The sequence below is a fragment of the Triturus cristatus genome, chromosome 3_1 (genome assembly GCF_964204655.1).
Source record: "Triturus cristatus chromosome 3_1, aTriCri1.1, whole genome shotgun sequence".
NCBI classification, from domain to species: Eukaryota; Metazoa; Chordata; class Amphibia; order Caudata; family Salamandridae; genus Triturus; species Triturus cristatus.
In genome coordinates this window covers 982927436-982953122 of record NC_140583.1, presented here as the reverse complement: position 1 = coordinate 982953122, position 25687 = coordinate 982927436, and the positions used below count along the sequence as shown (strand labels likewise).

Sequence of the window (25687 nt, the reverse complement as noted above, 5' to 3'; positions counted from 1 at the left end):
TAATATGAAATGCTTGTGGGAATAAAGCTTGTGGGTATTAAAATTAAGGGGAGGAGAATTAGACAATAGCCTAAAGAAAAATATTGCACTTGGTATGGTATGATGTCCTCACCCCGCTGCTTGGCCCAATGAAATTGCGGGTGAACATGGAATTGAAACATTTGGGGGTGGATCATACACTTGAATCTGGTGTAACAGAGGTAAGTTCTAGATAGTTTGACACACTTGATGCTGAGATGCTGGTTCTTACTGAGATGCTGCCCGATTTTGCTGCAATTTGACTGAAGAATCCGACACTAGGGAAAATTCGTGGAACAACCGAGGAGGCACATCTAGGGAAGGGTCCGGACGTGCCCAAGCCGGAGAGAGTAGCACCAGAGAGGGGTGTAACACTGGCATTGCACTAGAAGAGGTCACCTTCCCTGTCCTGAGCTGATCCTGAATCTTTGACACTCTGATGTCAGGGTCCTCACACCATTCTAGGTAAATATATCTGTAGGGTAAAATGCTCCGTACTTGCTCTCTGTCCATTCTCTCCTCCGGTGCTGTCATTGCAAGAAGTTATTAACGCAAACTGATTATAAGCTAACTGTACTATTTTCCTGATGGAGATCTTTGGTCTATTCATGTGTATTTGATTTGACTAACAAAAATCATTAATTTAGATAAACTTGTAAAACTTCTTCAGTGTCTGTGGTTCTTTTAAATAAAAGTAAAATGCATTTATTGTATTTGCTCCCTATTCTAATCTACTACTAGATCTATACGACAGTGCATGTACTCAGGAGAGAGGAATTGTAAGAATACTAGTGTAAAGGTTTCCTAGGGTAAAACAAAATTGATGACCAGTGGATATTTACTAGCTCATTGAGTGTATGAATGTATATGGGCCCAAATGAGTGTTGTGTGTATGAATGTGTAAGAGCTGGTAAACTCCACTGCATCCTGGTCATTCAGGCTTTTTAGGAGCAAGCCTACCCATCTGACTGACATTTCTCCAGCCGTAGCAGCTTTCAGACCAGACCCTAGCATGTGATCAATTGGTTCAGCTCTACATGACATTGATCCGTAGCTCAACTTGAAAATCACTCTGCAGCTATCCTTCGGGCCTGCAGATGTGCACTTAGCATGCCACTGACTCTGCCCTAGCCCTGAAGGCCTATCAAAGGCAACCCTGCTATGCAACTGACACTCTTGCAGCCTATGTACCACTCACAGGAAAATTCAGAAATGTCACTGATTCTGACCCATGTCCGTCACAATGTCTACAGTCAATTCACCTCTAGCTAGTAAAATAAAAGTACCTATTCACACTGCCGTCTTACACCCTCGGCTGGAGACAGCAGCCCGGCAGGTGTCACAAATTTCACATCCTGAGCAAGATACCATGAAAACACGGTATTCATCCGTACACAGAAAAAGCAACAATGACTGACTGGTTTGAGGAATAGCCGATTGAAAAACCTAGAGAACAAAGGTGCAGCAGACAGCGGTAGTGGGAGAGAATGAGATGAAATAGTAACTGAATCACATCAGGAGAAGCAGACAAGCATTGATAAACATGAAACAATCTGTGCGTGTTCGCTACTCCACAGAAAGGATCGAAGTGACGTTTGACCAGCATTGGCCAATTATTAAGGCTTCAAAGAAGAGGGGCAATGGAGCAAACAAATGGTAAGAAATAGGCGGATTCCAAGCCCTTTTTGTAAACAACAGTGTCTGACAAGCGACTAGGCAGGCTCGACCCTAAAAAGGTTATTTTTGTTCCCTTAAAGGTGAACAAACAAAAATAACATGATCGTGCAGCACAAGGATACATAGACTACAAGATGGGATTTGCAAAGGGTTTAAAGCAGCCGAGTGATCTAAGGTGATTTGTAAAAATACTTCCACTTTTTAAAGATTTGTAAATAAAGTACGGACACAGGTACCTTTAATATAATGATGTGCTCTCAACTCTACAATTGCAGTAGAGTTAAATTATGTAAGGGTGGCAAACTGTGTAAATTGTTTTCAAGAGCAGATATACCCCATGCTAGTAACATTAGTAATAGTTATGAGGTAGGGGGTGCACTCTTTAAGTAAGTCAAATTATTCAAACTTGTTGTGGTGCTGCAGCAAGCATGAGTTGTCCACTAATGCTGTAAATGACTAGGTAAATTACAAGTTTGAGAACTGTGTAATGCACCGTTACATGAACATGTATAGAACCTTTTGTAACCAGCATCCATGAGTAATAGATGCATGATGTAAAAAGTTTCTTTGTGAAAGTAAAAATGTTCTTGTGAAAAAATGCTCTGTGAAACTGCACAGGAATACAAGTATTATTTGAATTGAAAAAGTATTGCTGAGAATAAAGTAAAACATTTTTCTGAACTCATGTTTATGTAACGGTGCATTTACACCACGTGAACAGTGCGCAGCACATATGAGTTCCCAAACTTGTAATTTACCCAGTGATATTAGTAAAACACTCGTTATTAGGTCATGGAATACTGCTGGTGTTAACTATCAAATTAGGGAACATAGAATGGCTGGATACTATAAAAACATCACAATTGAAATGCCTACAGGAAACCTGGCAAGTGGGGGGCTTTCAAGTTGAATGATACACTTCCATTATTTCATCAGCCAAATACTCAAATAGTGGAAGAGAAAAGGGAGGATTAGCTGCATTAATTTCTAGTGCAGCCCCACTAGCTTTAAAGAAATCCTGCACCAGATCACCTTATTTTCAGATCCTATACCTACAGACTGATGACAAACTAAACATTGTATTAAAACATTTTTATAATAAAATGTTTGATAACATAAGAATTAGAGTAGTTGGTGATCTGGAGAATGAGTTAGAAAGATGTGTGAGTGGTATAGAGGCCGATTGTGTTTATAGCCTGCGTAGGGATTTTCAAAATACGTAAATGCCAAGCTACAGCTGTAGAAGTCTGTGGGTATATGGGCGAAACCTGGAATGGTCAACCTCATTTCATTAAAGATAGTAAGTCGGGAAGGAAAAGTTATATTCTCTCATCCTTTCATTTATAGACTCCCATTTGCTATGATCTTTGGACGTCAGCAAGAGCTTTTAAATTTTGGACTGATAACCCTTTTTTAGAAAAACATTAGACTGTATTGGTAGGTGGGTCTTCGTCAATATAGCTCTTTCTCTATTCATAAATTTTACTAGACTGTAGCTAATTGAACAAAAGTTTTCTTTGTAGACTCTCGTTCTATGTCTATAAAGTTTTGAAGAACAATAAATAACTATTTTCATCCAAATGTCTATGAGCGAGACTACGTTCTGCAGGGTCTCCATACATGTACCAATAGGTATGTTTCTTTTATGTACACATACAAAAATTGAGCGAGGGTTATATTGTTCCCTCACTCATGCTTTCAGTTTTTAATTATAAGTTATCTGAATTTTGAATTGGCGAAACCCAGACCGGTATAGAGTATGTGATGTAATTTTAGCTATTGAAGTCTACTACAAATGTTTTTGTAGTTTTAGATCAGGTTGTTATAATATGGATGTGTTCTGCAATGTATATTTTCTTAATTTCAATACACTTGCATAATGTTTTCATATTGTTATTTACATAAATATGCAATTTTTGTCCTGAAGGGGACAAAATAACTAATGTACACCGAAACGCAGCGTCGACAGATGTTCTTTTGAATTTGTAATCAATTTGCAATTTTTAAATACGTTTTTAATAAAAGCATGATATATTGTGTGTGTATTGATTATTATCGGGTCATAATGCAGTAACCTGTAAGTTAACTATTCTGCCTTTTTTCCTTATGTTGAATTTATTTGGGGGAGGTTGTTTATATCACATAATCCTCATATCTGGTTTACCTGCACTATTAAATTTTAGACTAGGTCTGTTTTCTGACTAATTGAAAAGGGAATTCCTGCTTTGTGTTACACATACCCGTCCCTTTTCTAAGCACTAGGGTACCTTCATCATATTCTGGCAACCTCATTTCTTACATGACCTACATGGGGAGACTATAAACAAAATGATTTTTAAATACAACCTAGACTTGATGGAGCAAAGATCTGACACAGAAAGAGTCCTAATACCAACATTTCAGGGGAACAGTCATAGTTCGATCATTGATCATATCTTGTTATCAGAAAATGGATTGAGGCTGTTTGAATCATTCGAGGTCAAACCAAGCTCTTTTAGCAATCACCATCAGCTACTACTTACTCTTAACATTAAAACCAATCATCAAGATGGTGTGCAACTAGCAGCCCACATCGAAACTGAGGGTAACAATGGTGTGAGTCTCAAGTGGGCAGGAATAAATTAATCTGCTTTCCTAGAAAGATTTTTAAAAGATAAAATAGATTAATTTATCATTTCCACTGAATGGGACATAACTCCACGTGAAAAGCGTAGCCACTTTTCTCAAAATAACTGCTGCAATTGCTGGTAATCTAAAAATCACCAAGAAGATTTCCAATACAAAGAACACATGTTGGTTTGATCATCAATGTACAATTATAAATCAGAATCTTGAGAAAGCCTTACAGGCCACACCCAGAAATGGGGAGGAGGTAAAAACGTTTAGGCGTATTTACAAGCAAGCACTGCATGAGAGGAAAAAAAGATCTACAAGAAAGGGTTTGGGCTAATCTGGAGCAGATAGCCAAAATTACAAATACCAAATTGTTCTGAAAAACAACCAATCAGCCATTCCTCACAAGACTTTTGGCTTCTAGGGTTGAGGCACTTGTTTCACATACTGGATAAGACACTATGGCGGAATTTTTAATCCCAACTATGAAGGTGTAGAACTGCTTACAGATAATATACATTTGACAGCATATTCACATATAAAACCAATCAGTATCGAAGAAGCAAACACTGCAATGGAAAAGTGTACTAATGGGAAGGCATCTGGCCTCAATGGGGTTCCCATAGATACTTATAAATCATACATTACACTCTGGGCACCTATCCTGACACAGGCATGTAAAGCTGAAGCCCACAGCTGTTTTCCTGTAACTTGGACCAAGAGTATAATAGTCCCCATTTTCAAAAAGTGGGACGGGGATGCAAGGTGCTATCGACTGATATCCCTGCTGGATTCGTCTGCTAAATTAATGGTCAGAATCCTCTTGGAGAGGCTGGAGACCTTGGCAGTCAATAACCAGGTGCTCACTGATTAGCAGTATGGGTTCAAGAGGGATCTTGGTACACTGGAGCAGTGCACTAACCTAAACCTTCTTATTAGTAAATACACCATAGCCAAAGAAGGTTACATCCACCTATGTTTTGCAGATCTGAGCAGTATATTCAATCTGGTAAATCATGTCAAGCTGTGACAGACTCTTGCAAAAATGGGTGCCCTGATAGACATTATCTAATTTCTGTCACAGCTTTACGATTATTTGACCACTCGAGTATGATATGGGACAAACAGGGAATGCACATCAAGTTTTAGGGTTACACAAGGCATTTGACAAGGTTGTGTTTTTGCTCCATTTTTAGGTCTCGCCTGCGCATGCGCGGAAAAGACCTGTAGCAATCGCCTCTGTTTCTGTCCTAAAAACGTGCACATGTTGCATTGCCTTCAGTGGCGACGCATGTACGTTTGGCGATTCCCTTGCGGGAGCGAGCTTAACACCAAATGTTTGTAATTAACTTGCAAACACATGGTGCCCGTGGCTCGCTCCCGCAAGGGAAATGCTTTGTGTGCTCAAGGGAGGCACCGGCCCGCTCCTCTCTCCCGTCCCTCTGCCGCCAGCGCGAGGCGACTGGTGTGTCTCATATAATCATTAAAACAGCTCTTGTTTTTTAAAATAAAACTCTTACGCTCGTATGAACTAAGTAATTCCAAATTGACTTTTCTCATAGAAAGATTTCACGAGCAACTTCCGATGATATGAACGGCTCGGTGAGAGAGAGACTTATTTAGGAGTCACTTGTGAAAAGGCACTGCTTTCATCTACCCGCTTCGTAGATAGTGTAGATCTTAAATGCAAACCTTTCTGCAATTGGTTAAACGCGCAGTCTAAGACAGCTTTCCATTGGGTGTTCTTGGTGGGCGGTGTGATTGGATGTTTACAACGCATACTTTTGAACTATAGGCGATCAGCTAGCACCATACACCGAAAACAATACTACCCAAAAAGTGCTCTATCTCGTCTTGGATGACGTGTCGCTGCAGTCGCCTCTGTGGGATTCACAGCATGTAGCAAGGAACCATTGCATCCTTCACAGCACGACTTAAGACAAACAAGCAGGCTGGTATGTTTGGAGCGCATCCACAGGTTGTACCTCTGTCGCGAGCACGCTGTAAAGGAGACGCGTGACGGGGAAGGTTTAATTTACAAGGTGATTGTGAGCTTGGTTCTGCAGCACACAAGGTGTAATTTATAATGCAGCATTGGAAGCATACTTCCTAGGTATGGGCACAGGTTTTTAATTGTTCCATGACCTTATGCCTGCACAATAACATTTATTATTGAAAGTGCTTTTGTGTCAGCACCTTTTAGTATTTGCTTTGTTTCAGTGAGTTCATTTCAGGCACTGGTTTTATGAGTTGTCAGTAACGTTTTGAATCGGCCTTCTGCATTTCATTTCTGCCAATACTGGGGACAGTTAGGAGGCAGGAATAGCATTGCTGCCAAGGTTTTAGATTGCTATGTGTGACATTTTCATAATTTCAGTGTATTTATGAGTGACATTTCAACGACTATGAGTGACACTTTCTCGCAAGCTTAAGTCAAGTAATAAACATGATGGAAACATTAAATATCAGAAATAACACCCATTAGAACACACCACTACATCGAGGGCACTCCCTGCAGACCGTCAACTCCAGCAGGCGAGGAGGGGCATGCAGCGCGCTCCTCATGCAGAGTGTGGCGCACGGTGGGCGCTGGACCGGAGTTTGGACTCAAGACCCCCCTTTCATCCCGCATTCACCTATCCTACAGAGCTGTAAGGGTGCCCCTCTGCCCACATTCATGCATCTTATAGTGTGCACAATGCTAATCAGTGATGTGCCCGTGCCTCGCACCAGCACAATGTGCAAACACCGCAAAACTGTGGATTATTGTACGGCTGTGTGGAGCAGGATAAAAATACATCCCAGGTCGCCGCTAAGTGATGCAAACACAAATGTATACAAAGGTTTAAGAGAGGAGCTCATATCTGCTAGGTCTAGAGTGAGGTAAAGGGGGCTGTGTGCCTCGTAACAATCACGTTCCAATATGCTTCGAACTTTAATGCTGTTAACTGAGAAGGTGAGAAATGCTCAATTAACAAAAGAGATTTGCGCTCGCCCTAGTTTGAGGAATCGCAATCCCAACAGGCACTCGTGTGGGGCTTTTAACAGCAGTCACACTAGAAAACAAGCATTGGCATAGCCAAAAGGTCTCGCCTTTGGAACCTTGTAAGTAAAAAAAAAACTGAAGTATAAGACTTTACGTTTCCATTTACTTCGTATTTAGGATGCAGTAAATGGAAACGTGAAGTCTTACACTTCAGTTTTCTTTTTACCTACAAGGTCTCAGACCTATTGGCTGTGCCAATGCTTGTTATTCTCGCTCTGTATCAATGGGGTGGATAAGATTTTGCAACAGGTGAATGCTGATGCCCCAAAGGTTGGCAAGCGATCAACCCCTGTCCTCCTATACGCAGCTGATGCGGTGCTGCTATCCAGAACCGGAAACAGTTTGCAGCACCTGATTGATAACTTCATCACATATATGGAAGAGAAAGACTTGAAACATAATCTAACAAAAAACGTCATAATGGAATGTGGGAAAGGAAAAGCAAAAAAGAGAACTCATCATGAGGTAGCAGAAACACAACAATTTACATACCTGGGTATACATTTCTCAAAATGCGGACACTGGAGCCCCCTGTTGAAAATAAAAAAAATAAAAAATGTAAGATCACCAGAAGCCCTTTTTAGATTCTCTGCTGAAATTGGAAATAAGCCAATAAGAGAAAATATTGCAATTGTACAAAAGCAAATGTTGATCAAGTCTTATCTATGTGGCCCCCTTGTGGGGCATGGCAAGCAGTATTGCGCTACAGATGCAGGAGAACAAAAAATATTCTCTGTAGACTCCTGGCAGCGCCATGCTCAACTTCAACTTACATTGTCCATAATGAATTAGCTGTTTCTTATCTAGAAGGCACCATTCAGATACGTCCAATTATAATGTGACATAGTATTTGGAGCAAGGTCGGCACTAAGTTCACCAAGGAGATCATTGAAGACTGTTTAACACTTGAGCACCGAGAGAAGATTCCACGGCTGGCATATGTGAAAAGTCTTATAAAGGAGATACATGCAAACATTAGTATAGAAGATCCAGCAAGTTTTTTATGTTGTAGTAAAAAAGGAACTGAAAATGGTCCTCACAGAGAACAGAGGTTAAAAGGGAAACTAGAGAGAGATCTAAACCAACTGTCCATAGATATTGCTCAGGGTACGTGCAACGAGGTATCCAAACGCATCTGATAGTTTTAATGAGCATGCAGAATAGATTTGATCTGACTTGATTATAGATAGGCACCTTGCATTTAATGGTAAAAACAGGGGCCGGGGGCCATGGGATAAAAAGTTACCCAAATACCGATTAGATGGTAAATCCTTTTGCATTTTATTCTATTATGTACGTTCTACAGGGACATAAGAAAACGAGCTTTACAACCATTATTTTTGTCACAAAAACTATCATATCAGGATGCTTTTAATTTCTTATGCAAACTAGATAATGTGGGTCTATGTCATAAAGTTTCGTATTTATTTCGACTGCCATTAATAGAAGGAAATCATAATCATATTTAGTATATGAGGATGAATAATGCTGAGACTTTTAATGTGGTTTATATACTCTTCATGATTTGATTGTATCCCTTGTATGAGGTGTTGTACCTTTGAGCTAAATGCGCTTTTCGTTGTCACAGTGCACTGTTAATATTTGCGATCCCTATTTTTGACTATTTTCTTTTGCATAATAGATATGCACAAGGCAATTGACAAGATTATTTGACGAAGTCAGTAAGATGTTGATACTGGAAATAATTTTGAATGTACTTTTTCATCCCTGTATGTTTTTTGCACATATGATCTGTTATTTTTGCCTCTGGCTCTAGATAGAATCTTTTTTTACCCTTGCGATTATTGACACATGATAGCTCGGCAATAAGACACCTTATGAAGACTCAGACTGTCAGGATATTTTTATAATTGACCATGCTATGAAGTTGATTAGATGACGTTGCTAGAAAAGGATTAGCTACAACTATTTTTTATCTTTGCTGATGTTGCACACATGGTTGATTATAGTATGTTATCCTTATATGTATTTTGGATTTAAAATTAATTCTGTTTTATCGATAAAGGCATGTTATTTTAAACACTTATAGTGATGATGTATGGTGATAAAAGTATTGCATTTTACTTTGTGACTCTTTTGTGGACTTTTAATCCAAATAAAGATTCATGATTTATGATGGCATGAAATACATTTGCAGGCTATCTTGAGCAACTTTCCCCCATGAGGGTATTCCTCTTTTTACAAAGTTATACAAGATACCAGCAGGACACTGGTTTGAGAACATAATGCCTTTTTCGAGAAGAAATTGTCTCACAGAGAGCAATTTTCTACTCAAGCCTGTCTCCTGCTCTTTCAAAACCATGAACTGTTTTACATAATCCAACATGGCTAAAATGTCACTTGCTCTGTGTGATGGAACAGGTACAGCAGGCTTTGGTTCAGCCTATTGCTTGCTACTGGTTGACTTCCTTGTTAATCTCATTTGCTTGTTGTTCAGCTTTGGAAAAAACAAAATGTTGACTAACACCTTTGGAGGACACAACATATATTGGCTTGGCCAATGTTTGGTAGAGTTAACAGGGTCCCTAAGTGATGCAGACAAATGATTCAGAAAGAGCTATGGTCAGAGGATTCAACCTGCAAATATAATGAACAAGCACCTACCTATGAGTGATGAGTGGAGTTCTACAGAGCCCAAATGCAACCTGTAGGATTTGAAGGATGTCCTTGTGTGTGTTCTTTCAGGAGTCTCTTCCATGCGCAAGGGAGTATTTACTAGCTGAATGAATATGAACGGATACTAGTTGAATGTCTTCTTAAAAAATGTTTTAAAAAATGAGAAAAATAAACATGGGCAAAAAAATAATATTGATTGTAGACGCAAGCGTTAAAATAATAAATCTCATACAACCAGGAACCCGAATTATATTTCAATGGGGAGTTTGCAAGAGTGATGCTCTGATGTACGAACATCAAAGGTCTTTCTTTTACGTCCTATGCTCTTGGGAGGTTTAAGGCTTTTTTTTATAACTAAGGGTTTGGGGTTTCTGAGAGAACACACCTTCGAATGCATCGCCTCTGACGCATGGGAGGCGTGAGCCGGAGGTCTGTCAACACTAACCGCCATAGCTAGGGGGCGGGGCTAAACCTGTGTTCACAGTGAAGGACTGCAGGAAGCCCCTTGCTGAAAAGTATGACTGTGCATTCGAAGCAGCTGCCTGCAGTGTTTCAGTGCATACAGGAAGCCGTGGTGAATGAACAATGTATGCTCGAGCGTTATGAACCATTAATTACAAGGTATCAACAAAGAAAACAGGAAAGTCCCTGATTACAATCCGCTGCTAAAAACTGTTCAACTCATTGCTGCTACTTCGGGCTAAAATGCATCAATAAAAACACCTGCAACCCTCTTCCATCCGAAGGAAGCGAGAGTTCGGTTCTGTGGCTCTTCCCCGGGTCTTTCTTTTGGGAAATATTTATATTAGAGAAACAAAACCGTAGATGCAACAGAAATCGTTTTGTTTGTTTAGGCACTTAAGCTGAATGTTATTTTCAGTTGTTGCTTCGGTGCAGCTCAGCATCCACAGAGGCGCCAAGGGGGACCCTATGCCAGTACTTAACAAAAATGCAATGTCATTGAAATCGGACGAATGCCCCCCGCCCCCCCCCCCACCGGCCCCCCTCGGCGCCTCTGCATGGGTGCAGAGGTTCTGCCACCAGCAGGGTTTGGAGCTGCAATCAAGCAGGCGCCCCTCCAATTAAATCAGACGCAGATCATGCTACAAAATTAATGCCCAACCATTTCGTGACATACAGGCTGGCTGCTGCTGCCGCTGAAGGGGGGAAAGGCCCTTGTGAGGTGTGGCCTCGTGAGGCTGGGGGGGATGGGAAGAATGTAGAAAATGCAGAATAGGCGCAGAACGATTTATTTTTGGTCAGGGTATAAGTTCTCAATCATGTGTCCTTGTTTGTCTCATTTTCATAAAAAAGTCATTGATGCTGTCACAGCTACTTACCCTATGCGTATTGAGAAAAGGCATGGTTGCCGCTTAGAAATCTATCTAGTGTACATAATACTATATATGTTGTCAAACAGTTGTAAGCATATTTCAACAGGTGTGCTTTGCACTCTCAAAATGTTACTCTTGACGGAATGTACATACAAGTAGGTGAAAGGATTAGAATGGGGACAATTTTTGTGCAAATGTCCTAGATATTTCAGAAATTTCCGGCCAATGTGAGCACAGCCCACCTCCAACCAAAAAAGCTAAATGGATCGAAGGGAGTTATATTATTTCTGAACTAAACATAGTCTTTCATCTGCTACTCAGATTCCTCTGACAGTGCCTCAAGGAGATAGTCTACAGTGTGCATCTAAAACCAGGAAATATCTTAGTGGGCACACTTGAGTTGTGGTTTGTATAAGAAATGTCCCCATACGTTGATCTCTTCGTAAGAGGTTGCGGTGGACCATGTCTAGTGCCTTTTGGTTCATGTGCATCAGACTGCACCTGTGTGTATCACATACCTAAGGCCTATTCCATGTTTTGGTGCTGGCTGGGTACGTCTTTGTTACGTCGGGCAAGTATGCTGGAGCGCTTTGCCATCAGGTGGGAAGGCACCGCTCCTAGTGCTGCAGCAGAGGCGGACCTGGAGTCTGGTTGATGCCCTTTCAGTGCTACCAAAGATGGCAGGCGCCCGTCTTTAACACAATTACAATGGTGTTCAAAATGGGGATTGCTTATTGATACCCCCCTTTCTCCAGTAAGTAGTCCCTGTATTTATTCACTAAGACAACCACGCCAACCCATCCTCTTCCACAACTTGGAAGCATTTTTGGAATAATGCTTGCTATGCTCCAAACCTTCTCTTTGTCAACCTGCGTCCAGTGCTGAGGCAGCAATCCGGAGGACCGCCTTCACCCAAGTTCAGCTGCGGTCCGTGCAGGTAAGAGCGGTGGGGGTGGGGGGTTTCGACAGGTGACAACGATGAGGGAAAATTAATTATTTATTCAATTTTCAGCTGTCACCATTCATCAAAATCCCGCCCTCCACCCGGCCCCACCATTCATAACTGCACGGGTCGTGGCTGCCTAAGTTTAACTGGTTCACAGGCGCTCATTTGTTTTCACACCCATAACCGCAAGCACTCCCTCTCGAAGAGCAGAAAGGAGGCACCTTTAAACAAAGTATGTAGAAAAAATGTTGCTTGTACCGTCCAGTACTTGACCAATATTATTTTGCTCAAGTAGCCCCTCACTCTCCCTCATCACACAATATACCCTAATAATCAGGGCTTTAAGTGGGATGAAAAAACTGGGGGGGTCTCTCACAGGGGCATGGCCAATGTAATTAAGGGTGTGGCTTAAAAACATATAAGTTAAAAATGTGTGCTTTGCATAGTGTGCCGCCGACTGACATTTTGCTGTTTCTATCATTGCATCCACATATATAATACAAGAAATAACATTACACCTACAGCAAGCCAGGACAGTTGTCTTTTCAATGGTTAGTTGCTTAAAATATATAAGCGACAGATATGGGCTCTTTGCATAGAGTATTGAAAATGCTTCAGTTTTTAAATGATGAGACTGTGAAAGTACTAAAACGAGCCTCTTTGAAGTTACATCAAAGGCTTTAAGCCGTGTTACTGCTGCAGAGTTAAGATTTAGTTTTTTCTCCCTGAGGGTGAGGGCACAAATGGAGAGCCCGATAGGGACTGGTCTCAGCCACTGGTTTTAAGAACTGCCGGTGCTCAGCACCGGTAGGACCCGGCCCAATTAAAGCCCTGCTCATATTACCATAAGTATATTTTCTCTATAAATCAAAATATTCTCACATCACTCACCACAGTCTTACTACTGCTGCCCACCAACATTGTAATCATCAGTCCCTTCAACTCTCACTGGGCTCTTATAGAGTTGCCATGGAGCTCCATGGAATTTGTAATGCGGTAAATTAATAAGGCATTCATCCATCCATGCATCCATGACCTTAGTCATCTATTAATTGATTAACCATTTGACTTTGTAATGCATTTGTCCACTCACACAACTGCCCATGCAAAAAGTCTTTCCACTCAAAAACTAAGATCAAGAGACTTTGGCTATCGGTGTTTGGTCTGCTGCAATTGCACTTTAACTGTAATCTCTAGCGTCTGCATATATTTTATTCTGGCATTGAGATTACCTGAATGTGCCATCCCTAAAACTAGACACGTTTATAGGCTGAGTGAAGCGACAACACCAATGGCACAGACCAGCGACAGAATGACCCAGTCAATGGACCTCTCTCCCAGACATGTGGGGACGTTCACAATGCTCACAATACCGAATACCCTTTGGAAGAACCCTCCCAGATATGGTACAGTCAGCACACTACACTCAGATGATGAAAACAGTCAACAACTCTAAGAGGTACAGGAACAAATAGCAAAGGTCCACTGCAAGCAAACCCACAATTCTTCAATGCAAACCCATTCGCTGCACTCGTTTGGTTTATTAGGACCATCACAAGACCTATCACGCCTACCGCCCCTATAGTAGACATTACTCTGCTACTCCAAGGCAGGTACGAATGACGACCAGCTGGGCAAATTCCACTTGTAATGTGCTATAACTACATTACATAAGAGAACAGTTTTGAATAAATAATTTAACATACAAAACATAACATCAAGAATGACATAAAGTGACAATGAGATAGCAGTGTGGGGACTGTCAAGCTGTGCAAGAGTGCATACCTTTTGATACGAGTGTATTGAGTGGACATGTGCAGGTATGGTCATGCGTGCATGCAGTGCCAAAGAGAAGTACACCACATCTCCAGGAAGGCAAGGGCATGCACAATGTACTGGATGCACAGCTTGCTAGTACTGGAAGAGGTGGGGCATTCTGCCTTATTTAATCTGATTCCCACCCTCATGATTTATGTCTGAATGCCGTATGTTGTATGTTGTTAGCTCAAGCTCGCTCCTATCACTGACTCACTACAAATGGTATCACCCTATAGCTCGCCAAAAGTTATCCTCAATTAAATTAACAACACGTGTAGAAAGCTCTGTTCCACACCTATACACGTCAGCATCATGGCTGTCGCAAACCATTTATTAACCACTTCCAGTTCAGATGGCTCTCAATAGCTTTTAGCAGACATGTCGATTCATTTGGACCAGCAATATAGGAAGCCAGCGGGAGATACTAGCCTCTGGTCCATCATGCACTAATCATAAGACTAAGGGCCTGATTTTGAGTTTGGCGGCGCGGGAGCAGGACTGCTCCGCTCCCACATCACATAACCCATGGTTAAACCACCTACCAGATTCTGAGTTTTTTCCTGGTCTGGCGGGCAGTTCTTTAGTGTCCCACAACGGTGTAGGTACTGGGGTGCATGCACACAGGGGGGCACCCAATGCACCCAATGGCCACATGGGACCGTGTAGCGCCCCCTTTGTTTCTTCTCTGCCACGGTTTTCATGGCGGTGGAACTGCCATAAAAACTGCAGGTGAGAGAAAACTTGTTATGTGCTTGGCGGGACTGCGGCGGTCCCTCCATGCATATTGCAGCCTGAAGACTGCTGAGCCACAGTCAAGGATCTCTGATCCCTGGCGGTTGCTGCGGTCTCAGGGCAGTCCTACTGCATTGGTTAAAATAGGGTGGTCGGGTCGTGCCCTCGAGCGTCTGGCAGTCCAGGTTCGTAATTAGCCCCTAAGAACTTCTAACAATCTAAGCCTTTCTATATCTCTGGTGAAAATATGATGCCTCTATGTTTTGGCCCCTAAAATATGGAATACTTTCCATTCTCTGCGTGCCCAAACTAGTGATGAAACAACAAAAAAATCACTTTCCACGAAGCAAAATTTACAGTAGGTTACCACTGAGAGAGCATAATGCCATACATTATGAATAAAAATGGAATCTCTAGTGCAAAATTAAACAAAAGAAAAGCAACAGTTTCTTGTTCTTTAAACAGCTGCTTTAATTATGCTCCATGGCCTGACTTTCTTTTCCTCTTGGCTGCTGGCTCTGGCAGCAGGCATTAGGACGTCAGAACTCAACTGTAATAACTTATTACAGTTGAGTTCTCATGTAATTTCCTTATAATCAGCGACTGGGTAAATAACAAGTTGAAGATTATAAAGAAATTGGAGACTGGTTTTATACAGGATTAGAGAATCCCATTTATTACAATTCTAGTAGTAGGTGTGCTATTGCTAATAATAGTAGTTCTAGTAGCAATAAAATTAATAATGTTTTTAATAGCAAAATAATAATAACAGCAACAATAATAATAACAACAACAATACTTTAACAAAAACCTGTGTCACATTATTATTATTTTAATTATTATTGTCTGAAACAATTTTCTAAATGAACTTGATTATTTTGCTTTGAGAACATATAGGTGCCATACGTAGGTACTTGGCATCAGCTATGCAATCACCAGTGTGTAAGTGAGCGCCTTTTTACGTAGCACACACTGCTAGCTGAATGGACACCAGACAACTAGGCTGGCCAGCTGATTATGGTGCCAAAACTCAAAGGCCCATACTGACCATCACAGTCAAATTTTAGTCCTTTGGAATGTTGGATTCCCTAGGCAATTTATGAAAAAATTTAACACATGAGGAAAAACAAAAAAATAAGTACTGCAACGCAGGAGACTTGAGAGGAACTTGAGGAGAAGTACTGAATTTGTGTCAGAGGTTACATGTGGTGGGGCCCACCAGCCATTTTTTGGGTTTAGGGAACAACACTTATTTTTCCGCATCAGAATTTGACCCCACAGCAAGAGAGAGAAAAACACAAAAGGTGTAAAGAAGGTAGAAGTGAGGGATAAGAACAGCAACAAAGGGAGGAAGGTGGGACGAAAAATAACTTGCAAGAACGAGATAAAGGGGCAGTGAGAGCCTGGTGGTGGAAAAAGAATCAAGACCACACAGCCTTGGTATTTGGCAACATGTAACAGGCTTCTGACTCACTTGTACCGACACACATTTTTGAGGACCAGCACTTATTTTTCAGGCCTCAAAAAATCTACCTGTCCACCAGCTATGGAGAGCCAGATTTTATCAGGGCAAGGTATTTTCAGGGCCTACTGACCAATTCTGGTGAGAGAACATGGGCTGAAAAGGAATAGGTGTTCTTTTCATTTACAAAGTTAATGAGAAATAAAGATGCCTTTCATTCTTGGTATTGTCACATCTGCAGTGTGATCAAAGTCAGAGGTTAAATGTCAGTTTATATCTTCTTACAAATTGCTGCTTGTTTTATCCTTGAAATTGGTGTTTACTTTTCATTCTCTGACTGCAAAGTTAGAGGATTTTATAAAGTCAACTGTCTATCATGCTGCCGGACAGGAAGTGTAAAAGGAAAGGCTGTAGGGTGTCACATTTTTCTAACATACATCATGTAAATAGCTGGTAAATTTATAGTAAAATATTTCTAAATATATCTGCAGTTGGGATAAGCATTTTTTGTAATTCAGAAGTGTGACTGAGACAATTTTTAGCAGAATCGAAACAAATCACACCACTTTACTTGGTGATTTGCAAATGATAAAAATGATTTCCAAAATATTTTCATATGTAAGCTATATAGCTTTATCACTAAACTGCATGTCAGTGGAAATTTTGTTGAACTGTCAATGACAAATATGATGTCTGTAAATGACAACGTGCTACCACATCATGCTTTAGTAATATATTTATTAAAAGTGAGAGATTCTAACATGAACTGAGAAACATTTCTATCCATCCCCTGATTTGATTTTGATGCCTATATGTGGGCTAGATTCCTATTTTACATGGAGCAAATGTTTAGTTTGCTAAATAAAAATGTGCAGCAGACAAACTGAACTCACATATTTGAAGGTGCCCTCAAATGTGATAATGAAGAAATATACAGCTCAATGAAATAAAATATTTGCCCAATGTCACAATTTGAGACCAATTTATGGGTCAAGAGCATTACAATGAGGTGGAGTATACTATTAGAGTCACTAGTCCTGCAGGTCTGTTAACATTTTTAAGATTCTTCAAGACCTGTTTTTTATCATTAGACTTTGCCCAGGAGCAAGACAGAAAGGCAGAAAGAAAGAAGGAGGGAGAGAAAGACAGGAAAACAGTTATAAAGGAAGAAAGCAGAGCTGACAATTATTAGCCAATAGTAAGATAAAGTGACAGGAACTGGTAGAGGAAAAAGGCATGAGGAAGAATAAAAAATAGCCTTTGGTATTCAGCAAACCCAGGATTTGGCCGGTGGTGGGCTCCAGTGAAGAACATGGTGCCTCTTAACCTGTCTATTTTTACAAAATATGCACTGGATCACAGGTACGTAGCACTTTAATTGAGCTGCACCCAATCCTATTTCTAAGACTTTACAAAGGCGAGGCAGGAGAACTAATTGAAGTGCCCTTTGGCTCAACATCAGTAGCCTAGGTAATCTCAAAGGCTTGGCTTTCTTGGCAGGAGATGGCACTGTGTGGTGCATGGGAACAGAAAAAAATCAACAAGCAAAAAAAATAAAAATAAATATGAGGTGAATATGTTCAACAAAATTATTGTTAGCGATGGGGCGTTCAAATACTAGGAATTATTTAAAAAGTTGTATAAACTGAAAAAAGGAAAACGGCTTTGTGTGTCCCATTGATCATCAACAAGGAACAATGCTAAAATGACAGTTTAGCTTCTAGATGGACTGAGTTGAATTCAGACATGAAATGAGAAGTCCTAAAATTATTTAAAACAAATTTATTAAGAAAGTCACTCTAATATTTGATGGTTACTATTCTGAAGGTGCACCATGGTCATGGCATAAAAATAAAACAGGCTTCATATACCGGTGGTGTGGTAGTGACAGAGGATACAGAGACGCAGCAAACAGAGTTGTATTTTATGGTCCCAATGGCAATGGGGGGAGAGGGGGCTGGGAGGTTAAAAAAAAACTTACCTGATCGCCGCTTCTCTCCTCTGTCTCTGCCATGTCATCCCTCCGCTCCTGCTGTAAGAAGGAAGCACCCAGGCTTCCCTGAGCCAATCATAACAGCGTTGTGATTGGTCTGAGCAACACGGTTCATCGCTCAGACGGGCAATGGGAACCTGGGTATGTTCTCCATTCAGGCTGTAATGCAGCCTGGGTGGAGAACATGCAAAGTGTGCATGACGGTTTGGCATGACAAAACCATCATGTGCACTTTAGAGTGCAGCAACCACTCCTCTTCCCTCGTCAGAGGAGCCCATTCGCGCCCCGCCAGAACCTGGAGGATACTAAAAATAAAATAATAATAACATGTTATTATCATTTTATTTTTTATTTTACACTGCTCCTCGAGCAGTGGGGCAATGCTCCTCTGCCTTTGCAGAGGAGCTGCCACTAGACACAGCCGTTTCCACTAAAATTAGTATTCGCAGGGTGTTAGTAATATTGCATGCAGTATTACTGCATATAAAATCTCCACAGATAATACTGTGGAAATCCTTCAGGCCAAAACCAAAGGAATTGGAATTCGGGTGTAGCATGGAGAAATTGGAGCAGTTAACACCTATTTCTAGGGTTGTTCCTCATTCCACAGGGGACCCATTTTGTAATTCTATAGTAACTCCGAAAGTAAAATTAATGCAGTGCAATTACCGCAGGACATGTAATGCGGCCTTAACCGGCTACAAATTCAAACATCTGCAGAACTGGAAAGAACAGAGAGGTGAACTGTTTGGATGTAACACCATCACATGATACAGGATTCTGACTAACTCACTCTTCACACAGAGGAAGAGCCTGGGAGGGGATGGAGGAGGAAGCCAGCACCACCATCCCCACCGCAAAGGCTGCGCATTGTTTTCCTTACTGCTGAGAGCAAGGAGACACTGGTTACAGGCCTAGCAAAGGCCACACAAAGGACAAAGGGGACTGCCATGACAAGTGAGACTAGAATAAAACAGGAAGCAAACAGAAAGGTCTTTTGTTCAACACCAGAATGTATTTACATGAGGAAATACAACGTTTTTCTGCCCAGTAGACCAGGGTTTTATCGACTGCTGACAAAGTGGTTTAAGTGAAATAGGCTCTAGCCTACATATCACACAAATAAAGACACCACTAAAAAGACAGAGGTCTGCTGCATACTCAAGGACACAAGTAAAGAGTTAAACAGCCACAAAACCAAAACCCAAAAATTATACAAGGAGACTGAGGCCTGCTAAACACATAGGTAAAATGTCAGGGTACCAACGACTCCAAAGGCAAAGGAAAAGAGATATTAGCCTACCATACTATGTTCAAAGATATGGGTAAACTGAAAGATTCCTACTGAGTAACACAAAAAAACAGACTAGGAGACCTAAGACTCGCCAGACATATAGGAAACTAGGAAGTGATTTCTTCAGCGTTCATGAAACCCCCCCCGAGTCATTGAAACAAAGAGTTTGGTAGATAAACGCATGTCACCCACAGTCAGAAAAAAGGAATTTTTCATCGAAATCTTTCTCTATAGCACTCCATATTTTTGCACTCGAAATATTATGAATACATTTTAACAGTACAACATAAAAATTCCACAATTTCCACAGGGGGGTGTGGCTAGCGCCCACGCAAGAAGACGGCTCACTTCTGAACTCTGCCGAGCCCACCGCTTCAAAAGCTGCCTCCCAGGCCCTGAGCAGCTCCCTGAGCGCCTGCTAGGAGGAGCAGTGTCGTAATAAGTAGGGGTAACTTTACTGCAGGGCACAGTGCAACTGAGACCTAGTGGGATCCGTTTCCTGGCTCGCCTTACTACCCCGACGCGACTGCCAAAATGGTGGCATCAGCTTCCCGGGTGCTCCAAAGTGACTGAACGTGGACAAGCGGACATTATGGGGGTGTGAAGCACCACCACTCACTCTCCTCCTGGTGTCCTGAGACATACCCCGGACACTGTACAGACCTCTGCAGGTACGCTATACACGCTGACATCCTGTGACAGCCCCATGAGGCCTTCTCTCTTTACCGGTCTCAGCAAGCATCTTGATCAGCTGATCTGCCCCGCGACCGTTGCTGCCCCTGCGGCCCGACTTTCATTGTACAATCTGCAAGCGTGTAACATCTAAACCTACCCTCCTATATGTGTGCTGTTACATGTGTACTGCTGTTCACGCTGACGTCCTGGGCATCAACGCTGATCTCTCTCTGTGGCCCTTGCAGCCTGCTTTGGGGAATGGCCCTCACTGGCCTCCCCTTTGATCTACTACCACTACTAATCCCACGACTAAGATTGCGCTATGATGGGGAGGGTAGCTAGAGGGAGGCTGTGGCGCCCTAACACTATTGTAGCTGAATTCTTGCATTCTAGCTACATTTTGCCCCCCAGCCCTACCGATCCGATATGGCTGACACTGTCTAACAGTCTAACCCCTCCTTCTTGCTCCAACAAGAGGTATCGGATATCCTCAAAACATGGCGGACCAGAGGGATTACAGGGCATTTAAAGAAAAAGAAACTAAACCCGGATTTAAACTAACAAAACCTGAAGCTCTGAATCCTGACTCGCCCATCAAAGAGAAACATGAGAGCCAGTACACCCTCGAAATAATACTAAAAAAACTGAACGAAGTCCATGACATTGTTCAGAGCACAAAGACCAACACTGATATGTTGCGAATTGAGGTTACTACGATCCGAAGGGACCTCAAGGAACTTAATTTGAGAGTAACGATCTCTGAAAACCGTATAAGCATAGCTGAAGACCACCAAACAGCCCAATCCAACCACTTCCTCAACATGCATTGGCATAGCCAATAGGTCTCGTTTTCGCAACTTATAAGTATTTAGTTATGCAGCACAATATCCTTGGTGCAACAACATTAACTGTTGCACGGTTAAAAACTTATAAGGTCACAAAGGCGAGACCTATTGGCTATGCCAATGCTTGTTTTACACTGTTGACACATTTCAACCACTTCATTCGGGCCTCATCTGGACAAGGGTATAAGGAACAACATAAAGCATAATAAAGAAAACCAAAACCACAGGTACCTACAATTCAATTCTAGTTACCTACGTTCATACTCTAAGATGTGCTGATCACCTGGACATGCAAAAGTGCCCTTATAGCCTAAACTCAAAAGAAATAGTCAAAACTTATTGTGAAGTAAAATTGCTATTAAACAAAGTCCTTGATTCTAAAATGACCAGAATGCAGCATAACTGCAAAAAACCTACTGATCGGACTAATCATCCAAGAAAAATCACAATAAACCCTGTTTCCATGCCATCATCATGTTACAGTGTTACAAAAGTTAATATAATTAATCAAGTGCCGTCACCCACCTTAGTGAGTGTGACCCTGCGGGCCTCAAACTTCGTGGGCACCGCCTGTCTCATGCATAAAAATAAAATTCTTTTTACAGAACTCACTTGTGAAGCCTCACCCAGAGGGCTTGTGTGTGCCTGTATCACGGTCTCAACATTCACTGTGTAGTACAAAGAAAGCAGTCCTCAATATTACTTGGACCCACACGCTAAAGGGGAGACAGAGCAACAAACCATCAATCTCAATCGAAAACCATTCTCAACTGAACGGCATATATAAGTAGATAAATACTCTATCCGACGTACCTTACAACTTCAAAGAGAGCAATCGATCCTATTAAAGCATGCATACGAGTGTTCCTGAATGAGTCTTAATCATTTGTGAACCAGAAATTCTTTACATCACACTGTGGCGACATAAACATATATATGCCTGCTCAGTCTACCAGTGCCAACTACACCTCCGGGATATTCTAAGTACCCTTCTGCAGAGTAAAATCACTTACCCCAAATGCACTCCTCCATGGGCACCAATATGTTCCTCCTCTATTACGGGCAAACACCTTTGCGGGAACCGCTTTATGCCTATGTTTAAAGATAGCCTCCCTCTGACGCTAACCAATCATGAGATCTCTACGTAAGTGCAATGGAGAAAATACGCCATGTACCTAAAGCGCGCTACCGCTCAGGGTCCTCCCAAACGGGTCAACAAGAAATCTTATAATTACTAAAAACCACACAAAAGCAATAATGAAATATAACGAAACTGCAATATTATAGAGAAATGACATCCAAAAAGTGACACCTTCCCCCGATTCTGCGTGAGTGCAATGGAAACAAGCACAAGCGCGTGTGGCAGCAGGGGGAGGGGAGATAGGGGGGGCCTGTGCGATTCCCTTGCAGGAGCGAGCAGCAAGGCGCGATAATTGCTAACATATGGCTGCTCGCTCCCGCAAGGGAATCGCCAAACGTGCATGGGTTGCCATTCAAACCAATGCAATGCGTGCACGTTTTTGCCCGCAAAGCTATGCCAATTACTAAAGGTCTTTTTCCTAAGCAGCGCATGCGCGCTGCGTATGCGAGACCTAAAAATGACAAATCCATCACTGCACTCAAACGCTAACTAACTGAATTGGAAGATCGCAATAGGAGCAGTAACCTCAGAATTTTTACTCTCCCAGAAGGACTGGAAGACAAAGCCCATTCCACGATCGCCTTTCTCAAAACATGGATCCCGTTGCCCCTGGGTATTACTTTCAGCAAAGACTTTGAAATTGAACATGCCCATCGGGTGACCTCCTTCAAACTGAAAAACGTGCACCCCACGAGCACTGATCTTTTGACATTTTTGCTGCCAGCATAAAGAACTCATTATGTCACATATGAAGAAAACCAAGTCACTTCTCTGGCAAGATGCAAAGATCAACCTTTCCCAGGACTATGCAAGAGACATGGTTATCAGGAGGCTAGGGTCTAGCCCTTAAACGACCACTTCTGGACAAAAGGATCAAGCACTCCTTCATTGGCCCAGCCGAAGTCAAGATTGTTTATCATGGCAAGACCCATCTGTTCTCTGATTCCAGCAATGTACAAGTGTTTCTGGACAACACTGTAGAGACTCACATAGAAGACTCTCTAAATAGCCCTGGCTGAGAGCATCTTGGCATATCTCATTTGCTCAGTCGGTCCATCTTATTTCTTTATCAGTTTCTTAAGATGCTTGATAATTCCACATATTGCTCTGTGTCTACATTATGTTACTAATTTCACCAGAGTACCTTGGTCTTTACTTTGTTTCTAAAGCTTTAACCTTTTTCCTTTCAGGTTTCACCTCTCCCACATGCTCCAACATACTACACATGACCCACACTTGTCCCACACTTGTCCCACATACAATACACACATGTACTGCAAACTACAACCCTTGCATATCCTGCTCTGTTATGCCACGGTCATTTAGCCCTTTACGTGATGCGTATAAGCTATCCATCTCTCCTACATGTCTCCCCCAGCGTTGACACTGTACCAATGGAGTGTATGGATATTTCCAAAATTATCTCTACCTCTGCTGGAAGTGAGGCTTCGGCCGGCTCCATGCTTCACTCATCACATCCTATGACAAATTCTGCCACTATTGGCATGCACCCATCCCATGCCATTTACGTACCTATTACCACACAATGTTACACACAATCTGACAAAGGGATCTTTATCTATCAGTTATACTGCAGCCCTATGCGATCCCTCATAATGACTCTGCGCTCGCTGCTCCCTGTATAGCATACAGACGACTTGTCTACAAACTATTCAGGCCACTGTGCCTTATCCCCTCATATCCCTAGTGAAAATTAGTCAGACAAGGCATTACCTCTCACTTCATTCTATTACATATATAGTGCCTCCCTTAAGCCAACACGAATCCTCATGATATGACATTATTTGACAAGCTTCATGCGTTTGCTCGCTATACTACTATACGCATGTTAATGTCCCTTGACTCCTTGCACTGTCCCCACATACTTCTACATGTTTGTGTTCTTGAATGTACCCATATATTACTGTACTTGTTATTAGTTTAGACCGTACCCATGATAAGCTATACTGAAGTCTGCATGTTCCTTGCTCACATTTGGTGTCCATCAGGGTCCTACTGTTTATATCTTGTTGTTCCACACTTGTAGCGGTGTGCTTGTGCCCTCCTTTTTGCCTTTACTGATCATATCTTACTGCTGATATCTTGGATGTGACACCCATTGCCCCCACACTTTACACCTCATCCTTTCAGACTTTTTTTTTTATCCCAGTTGGAGAACAATTGCTCTTCCCATGCCCCCTGTTCCATCCTCAACACTTACTCCCCTCCCCCCCACCCCTATCCCGAGTCATGTGATATTTATGCTCCTTCACTGACCACATCACAACTTGTGGCCACCAACAATATCCGGTCTTACACGCTTCCATCGTCCATCTATGGCTGATCCTAACAACTCTATGCTTAAATTGATTTCCCTTAATGAACTCAACCATCCCGTAAAGGGCAGGACACTTTCTGTTTACTGTCACTTCCTTAAGCGCGACTTAGTTTTCCAGTAAGAGACCAAAATTGGCTATAAAGAAGCACTTTCCTTCAGGACGGGTTGGGTAGCTGACACTGCCTGCTCTACAGCTATTGCCCAAAAAATGTAGTCCTTACACTAATTTCAAAGACTTCTGGACTCTTAATTATTTCATCTGAAGCAGATAACATGAGTAGATGGTTAATTACATGGCTACAGCACCTCAATACGAATATGTATGCAATGACTACATACACCCCTTACCTTGACTACTCTAAATTCTGGGATGCTCTTTCTGCCAAAATTGCTCTCTTTCCCTTTGATGTACGGATTATAACTGGTGGCGATTTAAACCTCTCTATGGACCCTGTCCCAGACAGGTGGCCTGCCTTCCGATACAGGATCCCATAAATCGCTTCACGCCTTAAGTTCGGCTCACAAACTAGCAGACGTTTGGAGGCTTTACAATCCCACTGGTAGTGACTTTACCTTTTTCGCACGTCCTCAGAACACTTTCTCCAGAATAGACGACTTCCTAGTTGTTCCCACTCTCCTTCCACAAGCCATCTCTACCTCTATAGAACCGGCATTATCTCAGATCATGCAGCCAGCTCGATGCAAGTCCGGATCATTCCCACCTCCCCGAAATCAAAAGACTGACGCATGAACTTGGAGATCCTGTAGGACTCAATCGTGATCAAGGAACTCCCTGACGAAATATCCTAATTCTTTCAGGTAAATCAACATTCTGTATACTCTCCGGTTACGCTCTGGGATTCCCTGAAATGTTACTGTAAAGGGCAATTTATAAGTCGAATGTCATGAAAAAACAAACTCATTAAGTCGTTAGACCAACTGACCTCAGAAATGAAAGCTAAAGAACTTTTTTACCACCAAAATAATGACCCAGCTACCCTGATACTCTTAAAACAACTTGAGTTGGAGTTAAATTCCATTGTCAGTAAACATGTGCCTCTCTGGTTCCATGCCCAAAAAGGTCAAATGTAATTCTACCTCAATAATGCAGGTAAGTC

At 41.8% G+C, this 25687-nt stretch overlaps 1 protein-coding gene across 1 annotated transcript in view; it reads right to left on the bottom strand.

Annotated features, from left to right (window-relative positions):
* The window catches only part of HIVEP3 (HIVEP zinc finger 3), a 1736279-nt gene that overhangs the window by 167508 nt on the left and 1543084 nt on the right, over positions 1–25687 (bottom strand). The window contains exon 8 of the mRNA XM_085645663.1: positions 7847–7885. The gene's annotated coding sequence lies outside the window, so the exon portion shown is untranslated. The remainder of the gene's footprint in view (positions 1–7846; positions 7886–25687) is intronic.